General features: G+C 38.4%; 1 protein-coding gene across 15 annotated transcripts in view; it reads left to right on the plus strand.

Moving 5' to 3' along the window:
• RBFOX1 (RNA binding fox-1 homolog 1) overlaps window positions 1-27,716 on the plus strand; it is a 1,334,594-nt gene that overhangs the window by 529,854 nt on the left and 777,024 nt on the right. Inside the window, exon 1 of one of the 15 annotated variants that reach the window (XM_080382969.1) lies at window positions 1-27,383. This exon is cut by the window's left edge and continues 24,510 nt beyond it. The exons of the other annotated variants lie outside the window; for them this stretch is intronic. The gene's annotated coding sequence lies outside the window, so the exon portion shown is untranslated. The remainder of the gene's footprint in view (window positions 27,384-27,716) is intronic. 15 annotated transcript variants of the gene reach the window in all.

The raw sequence follows: 27,716 nt of genomic DNA on the forward strand, positions 1-27,716 counted from the left end.
TGCTGGTTTACTGCCTTTAAAATGATGTTGCTGCAAAAGCCAGAAAAGGACATAAGCAGTTGATAGCGCAAGAAGAATTGTTCATATTGAGATTATCAGTCTTCTGTGCACTGACGTTGATGTTACTGCCAGTTGACAGTGAGCTTTTATAGTCAATCTATTGAAGTACAAAAGGGCATGTTTTGGAAACGGCCATTAAAAGTGCGTCTTTTGTAGGAGCCGCACACCCTTTATTCTCTCATATTGGAATTCCTTATAACAAACGAGAGAGGTCAAAAGTTGAAAATGTTATCGTAAGAGAGAAAATAGGTTAAAGTGCCTTTATATTTGTTAATCCTTTTGTTCTTTCTGAATTAGAAGTTCATATTAAGAAAACAATAGTTCATTTACTTTGGGTAATTCACTTCTATGATTTTTATGGTCCAAAGTCACATTGCTTTCCAGCATGATCTTTCAAAGGTTTTTCAGCAAATTTATCTGTTAATTTGAGTAATGCAGCCAAGAACTAATCACTTTGAAACTAATACTGTGTCCCGTGTCAAAAATGTTTGCTACTTCACTGCTTGTCACAGTGTTAATGACTGGCATGATTAATTGTGCAGGTAATCCTGAGAAGGGAAGAGTTCTTTATGTCTATGGCTTATTGCTCATTTTCACTTCTATCCTGATAGAGATGATAATGTCCTAGAAAGGTATGAATATGATATTATACCAGTTCATAAACTTTAACTGATTCTGTGAACACCTATGCATTTCAAACACAGAATCTTGTGGTAAATCAATGTTAAATGAATATTGCAAAATTTCTATATGCATTCTGTTTGTGCCTGTGCTTGACTGCTGGTGTGTCGTGTATCCAGAGCCCTGGCTCTCAGGCCAGTACTCCTGTGTCCAAGAAAAATGGACATAAATAATTGCTTTCAATAAGGTGGGATTTGTGTTAGTGATTTACCCAAAAGATTACCTTGATTTTAAATTGTGGTTTTAAACTTGATGGTGCGTAGAGTGCCTTGTAAGACCTTTCTTCTGACTCTTGGAAGGATGGGTGAGGTGAAGGAGTATGGAAAGTTTCTCAAATTCATTGCATTGCTGTTATTACTTGGCTGACTGTTACTGAATGGGGTGACAAAAATGCTTTTTTGTATTTGAAGCTTTTATATTTCCTAGTGACTGAGTTGAAGATGGTGAATGTCTGCTGAATTTTAACATTCAAAATAAAAAATCCTGTCCCTGCTCTGGTAACCCCTTTGTGAGTGTGGAGAGAGATCTCAGAGGAGTGTGTGTGGTCCCTGAGTGGGAAATGCTTGCATTCAGGTGGAGCTATATTAGAAACCTTCCTTTTCCTCCTGATTCCTTGTCTAAGAAAATTCTGAGAATCAGGACAAGAGAAAGGGTATGCTTCTCAGAACAGAAATCAGCTACTGAATTAAAAAAAAATAAAACAAAGTTTCACTTCTGTTTTATTCATTCATTCATTTCATCCATTTATTCATTGCTTAAAAATTCTGCATTAGAAGCATAGCAATTTGAAAACTTAGGTACTGGTAACATGATGGGAACTGATGCTAACCTTCAATCCCTTTGAATGCATGGCTTCTCAAATCTCCTCTTCAAAATGTTTCCTCTGAATATGAAGGGAAAAAGGGAATTCAATCTAGTGAGCTCCCGTTTGGTCTGTTCGTCTCACAGTTTGCCTGGTACATTGGAGGTGAGAGGATTCTGTTTGCCTGTACGAAATTGGCGTGCTGTAATAGATTAAACAGTATCTTTTTTTATATCATTATAAAACCAATACTTTTTATTGAATGAGGTAAGCCCCAGAAAACCTTTCCCTCTAAAGGAAAGAGAACTTAGAGTTTGTAAATACCTAATTTGTAAGTTAATATGTTTTATCCTCCCCCCCTTTTTTCCTACTTTAGTGTTTTTGGCATGTGTGAAGTCATGATACTGATTAGTCTTGCAGCCACAAGGGTAATGGTTTCTTTCTAAATGTGTAAGAAGGTAGGGAATAATGCAAATGGAAAAGCAGCTTGAAGCAGTTAGGTGAGTTAGCGTAGAATAAAGGGCTGCAAGTGTTCTGCAGGAAACACGTGCTTCCCAGGAGAAGGTACAGGTTGAAAACTTGCCCCAGGAGGCTTGCACATCAGTCATTATTCACCTGTGCATCCAAGCAGCTAACAAAAAGACTATTTATGGAAGAGAATCTGACATCAGCAGTATACCAATATACATGTTACCTTGATAAAAAAACCCCACAACATTCTAAGCATAAAATGTTAAATAATGTAGGTATTTTAATTAAAACTGTTTATCTGGAAATTTACCAGGTTTGCAGATTGTTGTCTCTTACTGAAGAAACAATATCAAGTGGCCCACTTTATTCTAACACTAATTTTTCTTTTAACATAGCAGAGGTGAATAAAGGGAATTGAAACTGTTGCAGCTAATATATGCCTTTCCTCTCACCTTTTCTCTTGACAGTATCAATTGTAGCATGAAATCTAAAAAATAGATTTTCTCAGCATATGTACCAGTTAAAATGGTAAAGGTTGACACTAAAATGATAATGTGAACACAGAACTTTCTTAGGCTCAATTTTCAAGTTACAGCTTCCTTAGGCTGAATTTAAATTGCTCATCTAATAGTGAAAGACTTACTCTTTTCTCAGGGTGTTGCTCCTTTGGTTCCTCAGCAGAACTGTTGAGTTTTAAGGGAAGTATGCATGGATGTATTAAAAGCCTGATGAGAACCTTTGAAAGTGCAAAGCACTTACTGACAAGTCCTAGAGGCTTTTTTTTTCTCTCATGTTTTTTAAACGCATGTCATACTTTTACCAAAGTTACCTCATTAACTTTGTTCTTTTATTTGAGTTCCAGCTTCCTGTATTTTTCTTCTTCTAGCGAAATAGGTAATCTTTCAAACTACTGTAGGCAATTACTTCGGGATGGATTACCAAGTTCCGTATATAGTAGACTTTGTATACCATATTATGGTTATGTGAGTGTTAGGGGAAAGAGGGTATTTCATTCTTTTTGCTTTTTGTTCTAAACATTTATTTTGTAAATGATCTTGATTAGGTTGGCTGGAGAGAAAATATTCCAGGAACTGTTAAAAATACCCGATTTCTGCAATGTGTAGGTTACTAAACCTGCCAGTGCCAAGGTTGTTGTATGTACTTAGGGCAGATGGGTGGCTTGGTAACAGAAAAATACCCAAGATGATTGAAGCATGGAAATTTGTACTCTAGTAGTTTCATACCCTGATGTATGTATATGGATATGGATATATATGTATGATGGAGCACACTGAGCTGCTCTGGAAAATAACTGTGGACTGGCTGTGTTTGCTGTTAACATGGGGTTCTAGCCAGCAGTAGCAAGAAAGATGATATTCATTCAATGAATTGTCATTGTCACCTGTGAAGCTTGCCTTTTTTTTTTTTTTTTGTCTTCAGTCCAACCATATTTATTATTTTTTTGACTTTTCTAATGTGGTTTGTTATGTAAATTCAATGACTTTTTTTGTATCTATGGGCATCTTTCTAGTATTTTTTAAGCCATTGTTTCATTTGCTCAGTAGTAGAGGTTTGAAAAATTGAATTCTTACAAATTAAAAGTGTAGTTGTTTGCAACAGACCAGCTGCAAGACAAGGGTCCTACCAGTTCCCCTGGGGAAAAGGCTGCACTGAAAACTATCTAGACCCTGTTAAAGCACCAGAAAATTCAACAAGATGGTGTCTTTACATATGTTTTTGAGGACAGGAAAAGTTTTGTATTTTCTTAGCCACCAAAGTCCATCAACTACAAGATGTCATTCTAGAGGAGATCCTGACTTCCTTGTTTCCAGTGCTTATGTGCTACATGGGGCTTCTGATATCTCCTTCACATTCGTGGATTCAGCCATGACTATCACTAGTGAGGGCTCTCAAATTTAACTGTGCTGCAAATAAAGCATTTCCCAAGAAGGAAATCCTGAGCTAACTTTTAATGCACAGCCCCAGCTATACCAATTAAATATTAAATGAGGCAGGTCGTGTACCTCACTGAAGGACAGATGGGGGTGAAGAAAAGAAAGGCTGATTGACCAAATGGATACAAATGGATATGTTGTTACCTTGTTAATCCTTGATCATTACAGAGAACAATTGCATAGGTGATAAACAGGAAATCATGGTGGAGCTCAAGGCAAATAAAATCCAGTATTTTATGCATTGACCTTACTAGGTGTAGTGAGGCAAACCCAAGTATATACACAGGATCTGTGAAAAAGAATAGGAATTAGGTATTGGTTTTATATGGTTTTCAGAATCAGGACTATAACCACAGCATAAAGCTGACCTAAAATCAACTTGCAGCAGATGTAGGCTGTGACTCACCTTCACCATCTATGTACTTTGTCCTGAAGAAGGAAAAGGAAGGCTTTCAAGGCCATTTCATACACTTCATTTATCTGCAGCTGCCATAATGACTCCCATGGGCCCACCAACAGCCAGCACAAGTCAAATCAGGCTCTCAGGGACCACAGGCATAGAATAACTCAAAAATAAAAAGCATACCAGACCTTTTAAAAGCAAGTAAGCTCTCCATTAGCGAATGATACAGCCTGGTGTGTTTATACTCAGATATAGGACAGGTTTTATCTAATTCATTATATAAGTTTCTGAGGTCAAGCTGGGTTCATTAGTTTGTTCCAATTTGTAATATAAATTAAAATGCCAATTTAACATTCTAACTGTTTGTGGTTTTTTACTGGTTTCAAATAATTTACTCTGGTGTTTAGAATTATGGAAATAAAGCCTTATCTTCTACATGCCAGAGAATGATATATGCCCTGCTGATGAAATACCATTTAATGCTAGTCATAAGTGATTTAGTGTTGATATTTAAGGATGTGTTCATGGATGTATGTAGATTATGGAAAGGTTCAACAGAACATGAGAGAGAGAGGGAATGCTTATTTTTGTGAATCCTAGGGCTTTTATAGCTCATTGAATCAATATATGTTGCCATTCACCATTTCCATGCGAACAAAATGAATGCAGTCTCTCACTCAGCATGTCCTAGGAGCTGGGAGTTGGACCTTTGTACAGCTGAACAAGGGGATTTGTGCCTAGGCTGCTGTGGTTCGCTTCCACTGTCTTTAGAGCTTTCTCTCTGCTTTCCAGTGCACAGTGACATGTTGTTTCCAAAGGTGAAACAATGGGGTTCCTCCCTGGTTTGGGCTGGGATAGAATTAATTTTCTTCCTAGTAGCTGGTACAGCGCTGTGTTTTGGATTTAGGATGAGAATAATGTTGGTCACACCCCGATGTTTTAGTTGTTGCTTAGCAGTGCTCAGTCAAGGATTTTTCAGTGGAGCAGGCTGGGGGGGGAGGGGCACAAGGAGCTGGGAGGGGACACGGGGGGGCAGCTGACCCCAGCTAGCCAAGGGGATGTTCCAGACCACATGGCATCATGCTCAGAATACAAACTGAGGGGAAAGCTGGCTGGGGAGACACTGCTGGAGAACAGGCTGAGCGTTGGTCAGTTGGTGGTGAGCAACTGTTTTTAACTTGCATCACTAGTTAGCAAAGTGATGGGCTTGGACTGGATGATCTCCAGAAGTCCCTTCTAACCCAGACCATACTATTTTCCTTAGGTTTATTTCTCTCTGTTTTTGTTATTTTTCTTTTCATTACAATTTAATATTATTATTTTATTTCAGTTACTAAACTGTTCTTATCTCAACCCACAAGTTTTCTTACTTCCACCCTTCCGATTGTCTCCTGCATCCCACCAGGGGGGAGCGAGTGAGCAGCCTTTGCCCTTCTGATTCTTTCCCCTATGCCCCTGAGGGGGAGTGTGGAGCAGCTGCATGGGGCTTAGTTGTCGGCCAGGCGTTAAACCATGACGGTCCTTTTTGATGCCCACCTTGGGACTTGGAGGTTTGAGGTGACGACAGATCTGGCCAGTTAACACAGATTTGTGATAAGCGTTCATTATATTAGTGTAATAGTCACTGGTCCCAATGTTGATTTATTCGCTGCCTGAGTTGTGGTGGCTGTTCTCAGAGGCGTGCTGTGTAACACCTTACTTGCTGCCTTGTTCCCTGTTGTGCTGTTTATCACCTCTGGGGGCTGGATTAAGGTTATCATGTTGATGTACTGTGTAACACTGGTTTATGATATGATAAAATGACTGGTCATGAGACTGATCTGGTATTTGTACTCAGCATTGCTGCATCTCTGTACTTTGGGAGCCATCTCTTGGAAACTATTAATAATTACACCCTTTAGCTTTTCTCCTCAGAGAGCCAATCTATGGGGGGGTGCAAGGAGGGACACTTTCCCCCACTCCTTCACCTTCCCTTTCTTCTTTCACCTTCCCCTTCTCCAGGCTAGTTACAGTAGCTCTGGATCATTTTGAATATCTTTAAGATGTTCAAACAAGCATGTTCCTATTGCTATGTCTTATGAATGTGTTTCAGGTCTTGTATAAGGTTAAACAATTATTTAAGAATGTCATATAGAGATCTGCCTCAAGGCTGGGTGGTTATGAGTGGCAGGGTGTGTGGGATAGCATGGGCAAGTACCTAGACCAGTGGGCATCCCCAGTATTTTGGAACTTCACTCCTGAACAAGTGCAGGATCCTGAAAAACTATTAAAATACTTCAAAAAAAGTATGCTGTCCCCTTGGCAATTCCAGAAACAGAAATCACTGCAAACTGCTGGAGCCTGGCCCATGTTGACCATGTTGACGGAGCCCTGCTCAACACTATCCAGCACCCTCAAGGGAGGGAGGAGGTCTCTGGATCTGATGACAAAACAACAGGCACTGTGGCTGCACCAGCACTGGTGACACAGGCACGGCAGATGAGCCAGAGCCCCAGCCCAGGCTGGGATCTGTTGCCCCTGTGCACATGAAATCCTGAATGTGACAGTCAGCTCGTTTAGTAAGGGAAGAAACTCCTCCTAAGAAGTGGAAGAAGGAAGAAGTGGACGATGCAGTCTAGTCCAAAGCAGAGCTATCATGAGAAGAGGAGGAGGAAGAGGCAGCACTCATAAAAGAGGCAGTAACCACCTGTTCCCTATCCCTGAGTGAGCATCAGGACATCATTCAGGTGGCACATTGTCACCTGGCTGCTCTGATGATGGGATAACGGGGCCAGTAGCCTGGAGTTAGAGGGTAGGGAAGCCAAGCAGCTGGAATCCCTTCTAGGGAAGGGGCATTAGCAAAGCGATTGGAAAAGTGGCACAAGCTGTCAGCCTCTGGAGGCCACTCCTGTCAGGCATGAAGGAAAGGTGTCCCTTCAAGGAGGATATTATGTGTCACCCAGGCAAGTGGACCACCATGAAGAGAAGTATCCAGTACCTGAGGGAACTGACCATGCTGGAGGTGATTTATGATGACAGCAAACAGTTTTCCAGTAATCCAGCTGAAGTCCAGTGTACGTGTCCTGTGTGGTGGAATTTTGTACAGAGCGCACCATGGGTGTGCACCAACTCATTGGCAGTAATGCAGTGGAAAGATGGAGAGGGACAAATGGACAAATTGGCAGGCCCACTCTGGGAATACGAGGAAAGTCTCTCTTCCTCCCTATGGGCCAGCATCTTGGCTGTGAAGAATCTGCCCTGGGAGTTCTAGCAAAGAGAACATGTCCTACTCCCCACCTGTACAGACCAGTATCTTAGCTATTAGGAGTAAATGTTCCTCTGCTCAAGAGCGGGAATATAATGGCTACAAGCCATGGGCCACCCTGGGGTTTTACCTGCATGACCGTAGAGAGCATGTGAGGATGGAAAATCTACCTTGACCTTAGAGGCACAGGCACGTGAGCTGCAAGGAAAAAGTCACAAGCGGGGTTCTTGCCACAGTATTGCTGCTCCAGTTTCCCGTGGGCAGATTCACAGAAATTAGTAGAGTAGAAGGGCAGATCTTATTTCCAATCTTAATAAAGGGACTTCTGATTCGTATTTACAAGAGGAGAGTAACGGCTACTATGACCAGGACTAAAGGAGCCCTGCCTCCAGCCAGGTGGAGGAAGGGAAGGACAGGGTTTACTGGACTGTGTGGATTTGATGGCGTGGAAGATCATACCTACAGGCGTGTAAGGCTCTGTGGGCACTGGTGCACGTTGTGCCCTAATGCCAGCAAGCTGCACAGGGGCAGAACCCATCTGTATTTCTGGAGTGACAGGGGGATCCCAAGAGAGAACTGTACCAGAGGCTGAAGGGAGCCTGACGGGTAATGCATGGCAGAAGCACCCCACTGTGACTGGACGCGGGGCTCTGTGCATCCTCGGCATAGACAGGACAGGTGGCCGCAGCTGGCCAAAAGGATATTCCCTGCCGTTTGGCATCATGCCCAGTATATACAGTAGGGGGAAAGCTGGCGGGGGGGCTGCTGCTGGAGAACAGGCTGAGCATTGGGCAGTTGGTGCTAAGCAATTGTTTTTAATTTGCATCACTTGTTTTTCTTGGATTTTAGTTGTCTCTGTTTGTTATTTTCCTTTTCATTACAATTTATTGTTTTTATTTTATTTTATTTTATTTCAGTTATTAAACTGTCCTTATCTCAACCCACTAGTTTTCTTTCTTTTACCCTTCTGATAGCCTCCTGCATCCCACCAGGGGGGAGCGAGCGAGCGAGTGGCTGGGTGGCACTTAGTTGCTGCCTAGTGTTAAACCACGATAGGCCAGGACATACTGAAATGGATCATGGTCCTTGATTTGTGTAAAGATAGACACTTGCTGCTCTGAGTTGTCATTTGAGAAGATGGTGGGTTCAACTTGTAAGGCTACAGCATTCTTCATGTTATGGCAAAAAAATGGGGAATTGGTTGTCATCATCGTAATACATTTACTGACAAATTATTGCCTGTAGTTCACTTCCACAATCAAAGCATATAGTAAACATATCGAGATGTAAAATCTGGCCAATTTTCAACTCGGTCCTCTTTGTATTTACCAACCAAGTACAGTTCAGGAGTTCCACAGCTTGCCATGCTTTTGTGGCAGTAGAAGCAGCTCTTGTCTCTCTGCACAGACACAAAAAAGTCTTTAGATGTTCAGGTGTCTTTCATGTTCCAGTCTCCCCATCTCTTTTTGAGAATTCAAGATCTAACCTAGTTCCATTTTCTGCTTTTTTTACAAAAGCAGTACTCTTCTAAAGAGCCTTTATTTCTATTCTGATGCACCCATCCTGCCTTCTAATTTTTTTTCATGTTCTACACAAAAGTTTCCAAGGACAGTTACTCATATACAGGTTGGAGCTATTGTTATTTGGAAGGAGTAACAGCAGGCAATGGTTTTGTTTTTCTCTTCAGACATGTTTGAACATTTCAAAGCAGTCATAATTTTGGTGTATAATATCTTGAAACACTTATTCTGCTGTGGATAGACCTCCTTTTCCTCTTTTGACAAAATTAATTTTACTAAGTATATAATTTTCTAAATGCCTGTGTTTGGTAATTTCATACACTTGTATAGACCTTTTATTGAAGTTAATTTTCTCTCTATTCTAACATTATACTTCTTGTTTTAGGATGTTGACTTGTGCAGTGGATTTGTATTTCCCAGATGTGACACCTCAGTGGCCTGCTCAGGTCACCTATTTACTTATGTAGCAGTTTTTGGGGGAGTTTTTGTATGTTTTACAGAGGTGGATTTAATGCCTCATTCGGAGTACTTACGGCAATGTTTCACTGTGCAACGGAATGCCTGCTAGGAGATGAAACCTTAGGAATTTATTTCTGTTGTCTACTTCAAAGACTTATCAAGTTATAACATGCTGTCCAATTCCATCTGCCAAAATGTCTTCTAGTAGTAAAAGTCTGCTATTAGTTGGCTACAGACTTTTTGGAAGATACTCAGACTTTGGCATTTGTGACATTATTCGTAGTGAAATGATTTACAACTTCAGATGCATAATTCAGCTGTTAATATTGATTTTGATCGGGTTTGTCAGTGCCTAAATTTCCCAGTGTAGATTAAATCCCTTATATTCATGTCTGATCAGCTGTGGGCAGTTTTCTCTTTGGGAACCTTACATTTTATACTGTCATCTTATGGAATGTATGTTTCAATTTCTGTATACTGAGAAAAAAAATCTATAAGTCAGATTCTTTACCCCAACCAGGGCCCGCTGTACACCGCAGTGTCAAGAAGAAAGCTGTTCCCTATTGACACCCACCCGACTGAGAACACAGCAGAATCATTGTCTGACTTACAGGGCTGTGAGCAAAATATATTTCATGATGTTCATAGACCAGTAGCTATTGACAACTTCATCGAAAAATGTAATACTGCAGGAAATGAGCGTGTTATTTCTGAGAGGAAAAAAACCATGAGGTTGGTTCTCAAATGACACCTATCCGTGTCAGGAACGAAGGCAGTCAGCTGCTTTGTTAGTTGTAAAATTTTAATTCAATAAGCTCGTTTGGTCTGTCCTTTGGCCTTCACTACAAATACAATTTTACTTACAAAGTGTCTTTGAGAGAAGGGTTTCTCAAAGCTGATAAAAATTTTAAGTTAGGTACAGTAGATTAGTTTTTAGTAATTTCCCTAGCATGAACTGTTCAAATTTAAAGTGTTTCTGTCTCGGCTGGATTACAATTCCATAGCAGGAAGCATAAATTGTAGTCAGTATGTCTATTTTTGATGTTAGTACCTACGTTCTAGTTTAATGGTAGGCTGACATGACTGATGATATCTTTGTTTCCTCTCCTTTCTCCTCACATGAAAGTAGATTGTTTGTATTTTAATTTTTGGACTAGTTACTGTATATTGACTAGGAGTTTCCAAGTATTGCTTGATATTGTTACTGTTTGAAGTTAAAATGTCTTTGGACTGTCATTCAAATTTCAAGGGGATTCTGTAAGAAAGAGGTGTTGGACATAGGATGATGCCCTTTTTTCCTTATGAAATAGCTTTTTGTAACAAAACCATGCTTTTATTTCTCTTAATCTCAGTGGGGGATCAACTGTATGGGTGATACAGAACTCCTAATTTTTATGTTGGAGGTATTCACTAGAAGGTAATAAAAATGAGTTAGCCATGTTTTGCATCCCCATATCCATTTCAAACTCCTGCATTTTCCTGCAGATGACTCACAAGGTGCTGGGGCAGGCGTGAGGGGCACTCCATGGACGGCAGCTCGCCGCCTTGCTATTACTGGAGCTGCCCTGCAGTTTGCAGCTGCCACAGCAGACTCAGTGACCCATATTTCAACCGGTCGCTTAATTTGATGGAAGGCTGCTGTGTCTCCTTTCAGTTTTAAGACTGCAGTCCTTGGACCTCTAGGGATATCGCAGGTCACCACTGGATGGCAAATTAAAGTAACAGCATTTCCAAGCACTAACCACAACTTCTGTGAACATCCTTCCTGGAGGAAAGCAATCAATTTGGATGAAAAAACAAACCAAGATGAAAACCCGAAACACAACAAAAACCCCAAACTTGCATCAGGTTTGGAACACTGAGAGTGCTCATAGGGATTTCTAATTTAGTCCAGTGGCAAATTGTATTAATAACTTGAATAGTTCTTAGAGGAAGATAAGCTGAATGTAACTTCATTTCTCACAGCAAAAAAATGGTACTTCATAGTTTAGTAATATTGCATCATTTATTATGGTGAAATTAAGCATTTAACAAACACAGTGGCGATTTGGTAACATAACTGGCTCAGAACTCATTGAAAGTCAGACAGGACTGGGATCAGAATATTCAAATTACTTGCAGAAAGCTTCCTGTTTATAACTGGATTTGTTACATAATGTAATTTAAATAATCTGCAAAGCCTTTGTATGTTCTTGATACCAAAGCTATGCGTAGTTTGCTTACTTAATCCTGGGATATTTTGCTACTTTAGGTTATCTCATTATTTCACAACTTTAGGTCCATTTCATAGGTTCTTCTGTTCATGGCTGAACACAGAACAAATTCAGAGTAATAAACCCAATTAAGTTTATCTGAAATTTGTGGTGAGGTGAAAAGGCACGTCCTTAGGTTAGAACGTGCGTTATTCTGAAGGTATGTTTTACCATTAGAGCAGAAAAAGGGGGGGCTTAGAGGGGCTTGGCATCTCCATCCTCGGAGCTATTCCAAACTCACCTGCACACAGCCCCGAGTGGCCGGCTCTGCCTACACTGGCTGGGAGCAGGGTGTGGGACCAGGGACCTCCAGGGTCTCTCCAGACCTACATCATGCTACATCAGTCTATGGTTCTGTAGTAGAAATTCTTACCAAAAAACCAGTATAAATTCATGAATATATATATATATTAATATATATATATATATTTGTGTTATATAAGTAATGTAAATAGTATAATCTTATTTTGTAAATTCCTGCAATTATTTTTCCTCTTTGTTCTTCATACTTCAGCAGACAACTTATTTTCTTTCAAAAGGTACACGGACCTAGGGTTTTTTTTCTTTATTCCCCCCCCCCCCCCCCCCCCCGCCGTGATTGAAATAAACACGTCAGTTGTTACAATAACAATCAATGTAAATAATTTGCGCTCAGATTCCATGCCATCTGTATGTAGTGTGGTTATAATGGTGATAATTTTTCTGTCTCCCTCTTTATAGTTAAAAGGGTTCTTTTAATTGATTTTTACAATCCAAATAATCCATTCTTAATCTGACGTAATTCTTTTATTCTCACTTAACATTGTTTATAGATTTTAATCTCTGTTGCTGTTACTGATTAGGAACTTCTTCAGAAAGACTTCTTCAGTGTTTGCTTCAGACAGTTGCATACACAACTGAAATTAAAATGGAAAGTGCATACTTCTATGTTGGTTGCAGGAACTGTAAATTTACTTGAGCTGTAACATTATTTTAAAATGATTTCTTGTAAAAGATGAAATTACTTACAAAAACCTGTTTTTTTTCTTGGAATAGTTGAAAGTGTGTTTTCAGTAATATATTAATATGTCAGGAAAAAGTGGAATAAATAAAATCTGAGGCTGATGAAGAGAAAGGAAGGAATAGGGTAATTTAGCACTGAAATTATCCTCGAGTTGATCTTTAAATATTTCCAGGAGAGGAGCTTGCTGCTAGATTCAAAACTGAAATGTTTCATCCAATTTAAAAATCTATTTCTCTTCAGTGACAAAGCCATTTTATTTCAGTTCCTCACATGTGAATGAAGAATGCAAGTGTGTGTCCTAGAATTTTTCCCAATGATGAGAAGAGGTCTAAAATATTAATGTATGCTCTCAGATGGTTTATATATAAACAAAGTGATTCAGAATTTTTTATTTAAAATAGCGACTTGTCTTATGCCTCGCATTCAGCGTGTTGCCAAAGCTGGAGCATGTGTATCGTTGCTGTTTCTGAGCTGAATGGAGCTTTTCTTCTCAGTACAGGATGGAGGTGCATTTTGTTTGCAGATATTCCAGCCTGCGCCTCTCACATGCTTATTCCTTCTGCTGACAGAAAGGCTTCTGCAGCTAATGGCTTTCACTAATCATCTGCCTCATTCAAATCTTGAACATCTGACCTGAATATCTTTTTAAATAGCAGAGTAGGGAAAATAAAGTTTTTCCACCAGCAGTTGTTTTGGAATTTTGTTAATGCTATTGAACTTACGAACGAATTATTCAGTTCTGTGCTGACTAATGTGGTATGCTGAACCAAATAAATTCCTTTTGTAGCTCCTGTTAACAGTCGAATTACACTCAGATAAATATGATTCAATGCAATTTGAGTTACATGTTATGATCTCACACGTTTTAATAATGTGATAAAGTCTTGTTGGTCTGAGGGAAAAGATTTGTTTGAGAATTAAGTAAGTTTTACAAGACAGCAACTTGGTAATTTCATTTTCAATGTTCTGGATATGGTTTTGCCAGATTCATTGTAGCATCAGCCCATTAAACTGGCCACTTTGGATTTCTGTAGAGCTTTACCTGCAGGAGAGCAGAGCTGTGTGTGGTGGGTACTTGGCAGGTGGGCAGGTTGGATAATTTTGGAACAGGTTGAAGTTTTTGATCATTTTTTGGTTTTGGCTAGTACACAGGCATATATTACCTGTATGTTTGAGCATAGGCTTTTTTCAGGTCTTTCAGTATTGTTGGCCTGTCTTGCAGAGAAAAAATGCGTATCTCAGATCAGACTGCCACTGAAAGTTGAGGTAAGGAGTGGTTAGATTACAAAGGGCTGATAAAATACAAAATCATTTTCACTTTACAACTGTGAGACTATGAGTAGTACATAAATCAGTCCACTCTCTAGGTGGTCAGTGCTGCAAAATGGTTGGGCCACGCAGTTACACCTGTGTGTGTACACACTGTCAGACTGCTGGGAGGGTCAGGCTTGTCTTTCTGAACAACTGTCCTATTACTTTTGATGGAATGATGAGAAATGTTAGTCTTAGTGTGAATAGAAATCATGAGATTACAAGGGGGTTTGATTCTTGGAGGTGTTTAAAAAACGCATAGATGCGGTGTTTAGGGAGATGGTTTAGAGATGGGCTTGGCAGTGCTGGGTTAACGGTTGGACTTAATGATCTCAAGGGTGTTTTCCAACCCAAATGGTTCTATAATTCTATGATGATTGTATGAAAAAAATGGCACAGTGGATGTAAAGTTCAACACAGCTGAGAAATGATATATGACGGAAGAAAATTGTCCTTTCCTACAGAACTTGTTAAATCAGCAGCAATCCCACTGTAAGTCATGTCCTGTTCAGTAGTAGAAATTAAATAGCAAACATTTTCTGTTCTTCCCTGTGCTCCTTCCATTCTTGTTTAAATTTGAAGATGCATGGATTTGGGGACTGGCCCAGTTTCTTCTGTAACAGGGAGCATCCACTCAGCAGCACACCTGAATGTATAGCAATACGCCTGGGTAACGGTTATAAAATTGCCCAGTGTTGCAGAGGTTAATATGTATCTATTGTTTATTTGTTCTCTTTTGCTGAGTAGGCAAGTGATTGCCTGATACCTTTACTCTGACACATGTCAATTTAACTGGTGCTGCAACCAGCCCAGCCTGGGTAGCGCATTCCTAGAGCCTTCCTTGCGAAATGGGTCAGAGAACTGTGGAAGTTCACCCTTCCTGGGCTTCCTCAGCAAAACCCCTCCCGGGAAACAGTCCCCTCCAGCACCAGGGGTGGGGGGGTGGGGGTGCTGTCTGTGTAAGTACCAGCAGCAGCAGAGAGGCAAGTGGAAGGTGGGGATGCCCCTTGTGACAGTACTGAGGATTTATGTGGCATCACGGTGCTTTGGCTGACAGCGCCTAGTTCCCGAGTTCAGTGCACTGAGGTAGTACACGGATCTGTCACCTTCACTGAAAATGAGGCAGTAATTTACACCGTGAATGGTGCTGTGAAAGTCAATGGGAGAGGGAGGATGGCGTTCAGCACAAAAGCTGACAAAATCTGATTGTTAAGTACCAGTCAGTACATTAAACTTCATATCTCTCTAAAGAGCAAGGAGGGAGAGAAATACCTTATATAATATGGAGACGTTACAGAAGACAGATGCCAAGTGAATGCTGTATAAAACTTGTATGGTTTAATGCATTTTTGGAGTCATTAGACTGCCTTTTCTGTCTACCCTTCATTGTGACAGCTGCAGTGTGTCATAGACCTTAAATCAACAAAAAGCAGTGGAATATCTTGTTCTGTTTGGTTGGCGAAGAGCTTCTGTTAAAGTCTGTGTTCTGTAGAGATGGCTTCCCCATCAGACCATCTGCCTTGACTATATTGAGACTTTCGTTTTCGTTTGCAAATTTGCTGACATTTCAGCAAAACCACACCATGATTAGGAAATAAACTTAATTCTGATACAGAAAATTTGTAGGTATGTGTGGAAGGAAAAAAAAACGACTGGCAAAAGTAGTAGCAGAATGAAAGAAAAGTTGGGCCTGATCATCAAGTAGAGAAATAATCAGATATGGTGAGCAGTGATTTGTATACTGAAGGCAACACTTAGAAGCAGAGGGAGTGTGATGTAGTACAGTTTACCAAAATGATGTGTGACCTTACTTGGAAGGTTGATAAAGATGCATTTAAAAGGTGTGAAAGTTTCCAATACAGCCTGTGATTGGGTCCATAGCTTGTTCTACCGATGTTGTAAGCCAGTAGGGAGTTATGGATGGATTATGGAAGGTTCTTGAGAAGCATATTGTTTAGAAAGGTGTTTCAAAGTTGACACATATCAAAAGAAACTGTATTATGGGAAGTGTTTTTTTCTCAGAATGACACTGAAGCAGAATGTTACCCAACTGACTAATGAAGTCTGGACTTTTGCCGTATCAACAGCCACATTCCATTAGATCACAAAATGGCAGTACTTGTACTTGGCCACCAAATCTTTGTGATCCCCAAATCTCTCCCAGTTTATTTAGAAGCTCTTTTCCTGGCACTCACTGAGTGCTGGAGACTAAGGAATGAGTAAAAAGGCTTGTCAGAAACACTTCTGAATGAGCAAAACCTTCAGAATTGAATAGGCTCAGCTTATTTTTCACTCAAACCAAAGAATCAATTAAAATACAAATTGAAACCAGGGTTCTTAAATAATTGCATTTCTGGAATTGGAGGGATTTTTAAAACATGGAAATTTGTGGTAAGCTAGGACAATTATAATTACTGCATCACAATTTATCATCTTCTATATGCAAGAGGAATAATGTGATCTGCCAGTGTACATCATAGAGTTTTCAATAGGTTAAACCCACAGCTGATCGCCTGTGAAGGTAGTCTGGGAAGCTTGAATACAGTCTGTAGGTCATTACCTTTTATAGTTTACCTAGAAATGATAAGGTTAAAACGAAGGTTTATCTTGCCCTCGTCAACCAGCTTGAAATAATTAACCTGAATGCATTGAAACACAAGGATTTTCTCATTTTGTTATTAATTTCTTGTAGAGTCCCTTAATATTTACATTTTTTCAGTCTGTGATGGAATCTGTTAATAACCATACACAGTGTCAAGAAAAATCATTGGTGCAGTAAGATGCTTGGAAATGGAGTTGTCAAATGTTCCACTAGTTGTTCTTTGTTAAAAAAAATGATCTCTCAATTTGTTATGTAACAAACCTTAATTTATTTGCTTTTCCTAAATCGCTCTTTTACTTTTTTGTTCATTTGGAATTCCCTGAAATGGTTGGGGGCAGACAAACAAAATTTTTCCTAAATCACATCATTTTTTGTACGCTAGCAACAGGAGAGCAATAAGTTACTTGGCTTCCAGCCTTTCCACAACCTCGACCTGTGTGCTTTCACCCTGCCAGTCTGCCCCACTCTGAATTGCAGTTTCATATTCCAGTCTGTAATGGTAGGCTGGATTTTGTTTTCATGTTTACTTTGATGGATCGGAACTCAGTCGTACCAAAACGTCTCCCCTTGAAGAAAGAGGGAAATTGGGATTTGCATGATCTGTTTGGACCCAGCTACTCATAACGCAGTAGGTGTCGTGGTGGGAGGCATGGTACCTGGCAAGCGTGTGGGCTTTTTTGTTCTGTTTTGATTGAAATGTTTCTTTGGTAGTTTGAGGAGGAAGGGCTGAGGCAGGAGGACATCATCCTTGAGCCTTTGGGAGGCGTTTTGGTATTTCAGGGCATGCACAGTCTTCCTCTCTGTTCGGTATAGTAGGTGACAGTAGTTATTCCTTCATGTCCTGGACTCCATGGCTTCCTTCCTGCATGGAGATACTGTAACAACATGAAGTTCTCCGGGTGGAGATATCCTGTCCAAATCTGAAAGCTGAGCTGTGCATCCAGCCTACCAAACCTAAAGCTGCTGGAGCCTGCCTTCTCCAGATGGTGTCCGTGGTGTGCTCTGTTCAAGAATACTTGGGCGAAATCTGACCGGTATATCAAGAGCAAAACTGCATTTTTGCCACGCAAATCTAGTGTGGTGTGATTTGAGTGTGAGCCCCCAACAGGAGTTATAGCTTTGTATTGTCCAGTACATTCCTGTGCAGGTAAGATGAGAAAAGAAGTAACAACTTCCAATTACTATCTTCCATTACTATATGTTTAATTTACCATTATGAATCTCATTGTAGTCTATTTACTACTTCATGTTCTAGTGAATTAACATAGGGGTCACAAACATTATTTTTTTCAGCTTTAAATGATATCAGAAAATGTAAAACTGAAGCTTCAAATCAGATTTTTAATCTCAGAGAAATAGAAGTGGTGGCATTCATATGTTTTTCCATCAATAGCAAGCATATTAAATCTCAGTGCCGGCTAAAAATTCTTAGCACAATTACAATACAAGTCTATTTTTGAAAAACTAAAACTACTTATCAAAACATTATCAATATTTAAATAGACACTCCAGAGATGCATTAATATTTCTGAAATTATTCAGATTGTGCTGTACATATTTATTACGCACAATTTGGATGATATTCCCAGCTGCTATTTTTTGCTGTGCATCTGTTTATGAACATTTTTACACTTGCTTAATACCCTGGAAGCCACATGATGATGTGAAATTGAGGTGGGAGAAAACATATACTCCAGTAGTATTCTCACATCCCATCGTAACTGCAGTCAGCAGTTATAACAATAAAAAAAAGCTCAACTGATCTTAGTTTTTGGAACATTTCCTTTTTTGTGTGAGTTTAAGCCACTGTTTATGTGCAGCTCTGTAAGAATGTTTTATCACTTTTATTTTATTTTTTAATTTGTTGACTTGTATCTCCTATGCTGAAGTTTTGGTTATCTAAGGAAAAAAATAAAACTCTAGAATCACTTGCTGTAGGAAGATGCAGTTGTATTCAGCACCCTTAAGAAGATCTGAAAGTAAAGCTACACAGAGTTTTTAATATGTATTATTTGTTAAGATACTTATTTCAATCTATGAATAGAATATTTTTTTAAAAAAACCTGTTTTTATCTCTGTATTCATCATTTCAAAAAAAAAAATATTATTGGTTGTTCTTGGGGTGGGTAAATGGAGGAGGAGCCATACAATAGACAGGAATTGATTGTGGTCATAAAGAATGCAAAAAGTGATTGCAGTGTAGTAGCAATAGCTTTGCAGATAGCATACAAGAAAAATCCTAACTGTTCCAGCTGGGCTGCAGTAATATATCTAATTATGTGCTTTGTATGAAGTAGATCAGCAGTCCTCTTTATTTTATTATTCAGTAATACAAATATTAGTATTGCAGATACATTTAGAACTAAGCACATAACTTGTCAGTTTGGGGACTAATGGTCTAAGCTTGTTTATTTCCCAGTAAGATATTTTCATACTTGCTTCCTTTATTTTTATATTGTATTGTTAATATTTTAAAACACATTGTTATTTCTGGAATCCAAACCTGTATGGTGCATTGTTTTTTTTTTTTTAAATTCACCTCCAGAACTTCAGAAATAAAACTCAGTGAGAAAAAGATGTGAAATAAGGCAAACCAGCCTTTACAAACTGTAGAGTAATTCCAAATTGTTATTTTACTGCTGTTTTCCTGTTATCCCTGCCTGGATTAAGAACAAACCTTTGTAATATAAGTCTGCTCCAAAGTTTTATTAACCAGTTACTTAGTGTGAAATTAATTTGTTTGGGAATAAGTGTAAATCATCTGAGGCGAAAGAAAATTGATTTTTACACCACCTTTCACTTGTTGCACTCTTAGTAGTATTGGCTTCATCAGACTCTCAGAGTGTTTCTAAGTATCATAAAACCTTTAAAACTTGATATATTGAGGTTCTTGAATGGCTTGCAGACATTTGAGAATTATGTTGATGTTGCATTGTTACCAATCTAGTATTTGGTAAGGAAATGTGTGCTTTATTCTCATTACAGCTGTAAATAGAACTTTTTTTGTCTGACACTAGAGAAGAACGGATACATGCAGGGAGAAACTCCTAGACTTTGGAACAATGCTGTAATAATAAAGATAAAATTCATATGAATAGCATTTTCACAAATATGTTTGGAGTCACAAAAAGCATTCCAAACATTCAAGAATTCATAAACACTCTAGTTTGCTGGGCATTTTGCTTCTCTGTTAGGCAAGCTGTCAGTCAAAGTTACCAGCCATTGCAGAAAATCCCCAAGAAATGAGATATTAGACACATTTCTCCCTTGCAGTGCATGTATAATTATACAACTACTAATATAATATACATGCTAACATGGTAAAGTACTTCTTTATGAAATAAAAAGACAACCTAGAAAAGACAAAAAATATTGAAAAATCAAATCCCAAGACTTATTATACAGTTTGCTTATATATATCTCAAAAATTAAAAAAAACCCCAATCTCGACATATGAAGGAGCATAGTTTACTCTTTTTCTGTAGATGGTATCTAGCTGGTTTTGTTGTCATCCTACATTCATTTTAGCAAAATATTAGAAATTAGCTGTAAGCATTTGATTTTCTAGCTATTTTTAATATTTTGGAGGTATTAAATGGGATTTCTTAATTTAAGTGTCTCAGCATGATAAATAAATATTGCAGGCAGCTCCTTACATTTTTTGGCTTTGGCTTTGTCCACAGAGAATTACAACTTTTTATCAAGTTGAAGTGGTTTATTTTCAGTTTGTTTAGCAGCGTAATGTCAGATAACCCGATTCTATCAACCATATTCTCATTTAATGTTGATTTATTACACAAGCAGTGTATTTTTGTTTCATTGAAAGTCCTCATTAAGTAAGTTCTGTAGAGTCTGAAAAGAGACATATGCATTTTTTCTGCAGGCTTTAGCTATTTTTTTGCAAAAGGAATCTGCCCTGGTGAGGATGATGGTGAAATACTTCCTCAAGGCCTGAATCGAGGTGCTTGACATTCAGTAATAGTGGAGGCATGAAAAAAAACACCCCAGCACTCTGTTTTTTAAAGACCTGGCAGTGAATTTAGATTTAGATTATTAGTTTATTTCCCAGAGGCATGAATTAGAGCTACCTTTAAACTCAAAGAAACCAGTGCTACTTATTTCTGGAGCAGAGATCCTGTCTAACTTGCCATCTCTCAGCTCCCACCAGTGTTCACATTCTACTTATAAATTCTGTTTCCATAGCTTCAGGCTGTTTGCAGTGATCTTCTGCCACACCTTTCTTTCCAGGTGCATTAAATAAGGTATATTTACATTGTCTAGCTAAATGCTGTTTGTTATAATGCCATGTCTTTGAGCAATTATAATGGAGGCTTAAAAATGTCTCCCACCTAGCTAGAGTTTTAGAACTCTTGTATTGTTTGAAAAATAGAGCATTTCAGAATACGCTGCCATGGTTGTCCTGGACTCAAACTTTCCAAGTTTCACTTTGGGTGCTTCTAATCTTCTCTCCTGTAGCTCTGGAAGCACTGGGGCCACAGGAGTTACTCCCCCCATGCTCAGCGAAAGTTGGCGCAGATGTCTTCTGATAAGTGCAAAACAACTGATAGTTTGTTTTCTTTCACATTTCTTATACAAAGGAAATAATGTGAATTAAAGTGGGTATATAAGAAAATACAATTAAAACTTGCCACTCTTGCTTACAAAGATGTAATATGTGCTGACTGTAACAGAAGTTACTTTTTTGTCTGTCCGTCTTGGGTAATAGTTGTCTTTCCAAACAGGTCTGAATTACTTGTGCAGTTTGCGTCTCAAAATTATTTTTAATATGTTTTCATTTTTTATAAATTTGATGGGAAAATAGTTTTATATTAATATTGAACAGTAATTGCTTTCTAAATAGTCTTATCAGTTTTACTTAATAAAAACATCCACTCAAGGATAGCAATATTGTGCAGTTTATTACTGTATGTTCTAAACTTTTGAAAACCAGCAGTTTTTAAATATAACGATGGTAGTTTTCTCTTAGACAATGTAGTAACCTTATGCTTTCCTAAAGCCAGGTAACTAATGGGAAAAAATGTAATAGTAACTTCTACAACTTGCGTTATATTTCTTGCTTTTGAGGTTTTGCTTCATGTGCAGCATTTATGATCTTTGAGCATTGCTAGTCTCTTCTGCCAAGTGATGTTAAGTTTTGAAAATATTTCCAGAATGCTTCTATATAGTGAAAAACCTCACTTAATAGGTTCTTAGTGAAGTTGTATTTGAGATAGCTAATTCTGTACAAATGGTTGCTCTGGTGTCTGTACGGTAGGGGAGTAGTTCAGAAATGAGTCTGCAGTCATTCCACACCTGTATCGACAGTTAATGCTCTAATGTTCACTGGTAGCCTGCCAGTGTGTGAGAAACAGATGCCACTCTAATTAATAGTCAAAATTAATACCCTTCATAAATGAAAATGAATGAGGGGAGACAGTATAAACAAGTTAATTTTCTCTCTGTTTTCAGAAATTTGATTTAGTATTTCCTCCTGTGGCTCCACCCTCGTTTACCTTAAGTGTTATCTTTACAAGTCTGGAGAGCAGACATCCAAAACTCTTCTACATGACATCAGTACGCTATCCTGTAAGCTGCAGGAATGACGTTTATTTGAAGAATGCCGGCTAATGTGTTGAGTCTTCATGTTTCTAACCAAAGAAACTAGTAGCAAATAAGTAAATGTGAGATCAGTTTTGCTTCAGTATTGCTTGTTTTCATTTCAAAATTTTGTAATCTTAATATATAACTTATAATCGCTTGGCCAAAGGCCTTCTGAACTCCAATTTGAAAAATGAGGGCGTATTTTAGTTGTTTTCATATCATTTTGTATGTCTTTATTCACCTCTGACACTTGTTAGTGGAGTGCTTCTATTTTTCTTATGCTTGAATAATAGCACATCATTTCTGTTTTGTTTCGATGCGCCAAGGAAAGTGTGCAAAGATGGAGCACATTGCTGGCATGCCATTAAAAGGAGATTTTGATTCCAAGAAAGTACAAGCAGTGTATTCCTTTTGCAGTAAATATGCTAACTTGATTTTAAAAAGTTTCCTACAAAGAAACAGCTAATTACATTGCTAGCACGTTAACAGAATATGTAACTTGAGTAAAGGTGGAACAATAAATCAAGTAAAGTAATTATATAAATTGAAGCATCTTTGAAAAGGAGGACAACAAGTTGCATGAGTGTGTTATTTATTTAGTACCAACTTAATATCACAAGAGCAAACAGTACGACAGGTAAAGTATATCAAAATATTAATTAGATGGATTCATGCTATAGCTTATAATAAATGTCTACTTACTGCTTCTCTTCAAGGGAATTGCTAATAGAAGTTAAAGCATAACATCTTGAATTATTCACAAGTATCTGAATTATGATGTGTAGATCTAAGTGATACCCAGAAGAGCTTTGCTGTTCAAACAGGACAAAGATATCAATTCCCTGGAAGTTGTGTCTATGAGATTTCAATCATTCCTTCCTGTGCACGTTTCAAGCTATAAAGTATTGTTTGTACAAACTATAGTTTTTAAAAACTAAAATAGTTATGGTTTGGTTTGGTAGGCTAGATCTTTATCCTGCTTTAAAATTAAAAAAAAAATACAATGAAAATATTTTCCAAAATGTTTTACAAGGTGAGAATTTTTTTACAAATAAATATATATTTAATATAAATGTTGCCGTAATTCCTTTAGACTAATCATTATCCAAACATCCAACAGCATCCAGTATCTGCAGCTTTCAAGGTGATGGGTTTCAGTAACAAAATATTGAGCCATTTTTAATTTGACTTGGTAAAATTCTGTTTAAGCAGGCAGTTATCTCATAGCCTTCTAACAATTTCTCTTAACCCCTTTAAAAGAAGATGACACTGCACTGCATCCAGGCGGAATCATTTGTTTCTTTTTTTCACAGAAGGCTATGGTTTGCTCCTTTTAGCATAGGTGACAGCTTTTGGAATTAAATCTTCGGAGTGTAATTTTTTATGAGTTATAAATTAGAGATAATAATTTAACCATTTTAATTGGCAGATACTATTGGGCACTTGGGAACTCAGTGGGAAGCTGTGGCAGTTCCACGGTGCAGAGCAGCACTGCCATGGCCATCAGGTGGGCTCCTGTTCCTCCTCCCCATTCCCGCAGGAGAGGGTCAGCGGCTGGAGCAAGGGCATGTTCCCAGAACCACTGGGTTAATTGCTCTTAGGTCCAGCAGCCAAGGAACAGCAGAGCGGCTTTCCAGTTTAAATTAGTTTTGAGAAGATTCTGTCTTCTAAAAGTTACTAGTACTGGCGAGAGCATTAAACCAGCAATGATATTGGCAACAAGGATTTTTCAGAGGCTCTTGTTCAGAAGCCACATGGAGGGGAGTTTTGAGAAGCATGCATTTTTAGAATTGTTTTAACAACTTTATCCTTGGTTTGAGCTCACGTTACAGCACTTTCATATCTGCACTAAAGACACTGATCTGTTGCTTGGCATTGGAGATGATCTTTTTCTAAGATTCAGTCAAGAAATGTGTGAAGAAGATAATTTATTTTTTTTTATGGGAGTCCAGAAGCTTCATTTATGTGTTTAGTTTGAGAAGTGAGTGCTGGTTTAGAGTGAAATTCCTGAGAAATGTAGCTTTGGCCAAGGAGAAAGTAGGAATGAATAGTACTTAATGCTGTAATAATCATATTTGTGTCTCAGATTGTGAGATTCAGGATATGTCCTTATTCCCTCCCCATACTGAAAATAGCAACATTTTCATTGTAACTACATATGGCATGAGCCAGATTCCACTCTGCCATGATCATTTATATCTCGGCTCCAGCAAACCTTCTGATCCTGAACCGCGTGGGCAGGTGGATGGAGGCAGACTTCCCAGCGGAATCCCTGTACAGTTCAGGGCAGGTACAGCAGCACACCCGTATTTTATTAATGCAACAAATATAATTTGAGTTCTTGTAGTGCTGGCTGTCTTGGTGAGTACAGGATTTAAATGAAACGAAGAGATGGGATTAAATGTGTAAATTTGGAATTGTTTTGGAAGGCACTTCTTAGGGAAAACTTGCAAATATACAGGGAAAACGATAAAGTGTCAATAATAGGAGTTATGTGAGGCTGCAGTATAAAGAATTGTTGCACGATGTGAGACTTGTCATTTTCAGAGGTAATACGGGGAGTAGGAAAAGAAATGGAATAATTTAAATATGAAAGGCAATGAAATGGAATGATTCAAAGTATGACTAACAAGGTGATGTAGTGAGATGTAGTTAAGCTGGATGCAATGTGATTTTAAAAGAAAGGGGTACGTTTAGTAATAAAAATGTGGATGTTCAAAGCAAAATACAATATAAGCAATAGATTCTAAGTGAAGCTAATGTTTAGTAACTATTTCAGTTTATATACTGTTAGACATCTAATTATAATTTAATTTATTTTAAACTGCCTCCTACATTTATAAACATTCGGGAAAAAAAGGGGCGGGGGGGGAAGGGAGGGGGCGGAACAAGGTTGTTGTAATGTAAATTCAACATTGAAAGGGAAAAAATAAATGGGCCGTGACTTTACAGTGTCACTGTAAAAAAAACAATGAGTATTTTACTGTGAACTAAGCAATGTCAGATAAAATAAAAGATGAGTAAGACTGAGAGATAAAAAATTAAAAGAAAGTGTAAATACCACCAAGAAGCTAGAAGCTTGCTCTATATGATAGGCAGAAAATCAAAATAGTCTGGAGTTTATGAAAGAATACTGGCCACTGCCACTTTTTGGTGATGTAATATTAGACTGGCTAGAGCGCTGGTTAGGCACAATGTTTGAGTAATGTATTTAGGGGTTTAGATTCTATCCAGTGACTTTTAGGTTTCACAGCTGACATGCTAAGTACATACCATAAATTATCTGAAATTTGGGCACATTCTTAAATGGGTTAAAGTAGTGGATTTCTGGCTCAAAGGATTTGGCCCTGCAAAAACAAAATGTATGTCTTATTTCATGTATTTCTGTGTCTGATTAGCAAGGCAAAGACTGCATACACAATGTACCTATGTTGTAATAAAATATGCATACTTCTTTATCAATATCTAAATATAGAATAAAAATTTATTTTCACATTCCTTGTTTCCCTCACTAAATGGGAAGTGCTGTTGTTTGTTCAAAAACAGAAAAAATCCTGATTCCTTTTTAGATTAAAAGATATTCAGAATGAGCTCTGCACAGGGAATTTGTATGCTGAGCCTGTCAGGCTGTGAATCTTTATTATTACTGAGCTTTATCCTTGAGTACATAGCTTGCAATCCAGTTTGAATATTAAGTGTCAGGCTCAAATGCACTGGTGAGAGATTTGCAGCAGCCAGCAGGTTCCTGTTCTAACCTTCGACGCCTTTGACCTCTGTCTTCATTGATAAGTGGTCTTATTTCACGTGTGTCAGCTTACTGGTGTGAGGCTCCTGATGCTGTGAGTGATGGAGAAGGTACCATTACCTGCGGTTTGTGATTTTCATAGTACACAGGGAAGGGTACAGATGAAGAAAACGATGTGTGGAGCTGGTCATTCAGAAATGTGGAGGAAAGGGAGTGATGCTTACAAACCCGGTTCTTTATCTGCTTGGATGTATCACACCTAGAAAGAACTGTAGTAAAAAAAAACCAACTTTTTGTTGTTGTTTACAAATTGGAAATGTGGGACAAATGGTTCTTTAGAGCTGTATTCTGGGTGCCTGGGCTATGGGTTTCATCACTTACGCTTTTTGGTCCTTTTTCCTACCATGAAAAGTAAAATTTTGTTAGCACAGGCAGCAGTGTTTGTAGGGTGTGCTGCACTTGGGGGAATCTCCTGCTTTTCCTTGTCACAGCCGTGCTTCCTACTTGCTTCTGATCAGAGGTGGAATGTGCATGGACTTTCTCTGGACCATGACGTTATATTTTGTAATCATAATCAATTATACTCAGCTGGAAACAACAACAACTAATTCATTTGAAAAGAGACCCAGCCCAAGGTTCTCCTGTTTGATGTAAAATAAACACTAACTTCATTTAAAATCAGTTGTAGTTATTATACCTAGCAGAGGTAAATCTACAAACATGGAATACTTGTGTTATTTTACTGTTTGCTTCTCTTTCATACTGAAATCTTATTTCTTCATAAACAGTAAGTATATTTTTGATGAAATCTGTAAAGGTACCTCATGTGCAAAGTTAAATACAACTTTTGCCTTCTCTATAGAAATAGGTCTGTGACGGGTCCCACGAACTGTCTGGGATTCAGCATGGTTTATGTGACATCTGGTGGGAAGGCTGGACCCTTTCAAAAGGCTGGCACCTTACAAAGGCAGTTTTCCTGAAGACTGGTGACTATCTGCTAACCCTTCCCACCCCCGCTCCATCCAGTGTGTCAAAGGATGCTTGTGTTTTCTGCAGGGATAAAACTTTCTTTGGATCAGATGATTTGGAGTGCCTACCCAAATTAGACTATTTTTGTCCACAAGAAGCACGTTTCAGTCACTGAAATGTGCTGTACCCTCTAACTACAGGTTTTCTGTTAGGGCTCATAACTACTGCACGCTACTGCATCGCTCCTGATGTGCTGCAGTTTCCTGATCGTGGTGATAGATGCAGACCAGAGCTGAGCTGTTTTGGTAAGAATAATCATGTCATAAATCACAAAGCTATGGATACACGGCTTTTTGTTTTTTCTTTTTTTCCTTTTGGCAGCTTAATTTTCCCCTGTTCTGGTCATCGATTTCAGGTTGTATTTATTAGCAACTAAAGTGCATAAGCAATGTCAAAATTTTCATTAAAAAAGAACAAAAAAATGGGCAAATTTTCTATTCTTTTCCCTCTATATCTGAAATTTCTTTCAAAACTGCATTGCTTAAGCAGGCATGATTCATTTCTTGACCTATGATAGATGAGAGAACCATTAGTTTAAAAATGCAAAATGTAAACTCCCTATTCTGAAACTATAATGT

The sequence above is a fragment of the Falco punctatus genome, assembly GCF_963210335.1.
Source record: "Falco punctatus genome assembly, chromosome: 4".
Classification (NCBI taxonomy): Eukaryota; Metazoa; Chordata; class Aves; order Falconiformes; family Falconidae; genus Falco; species Falco punctatus.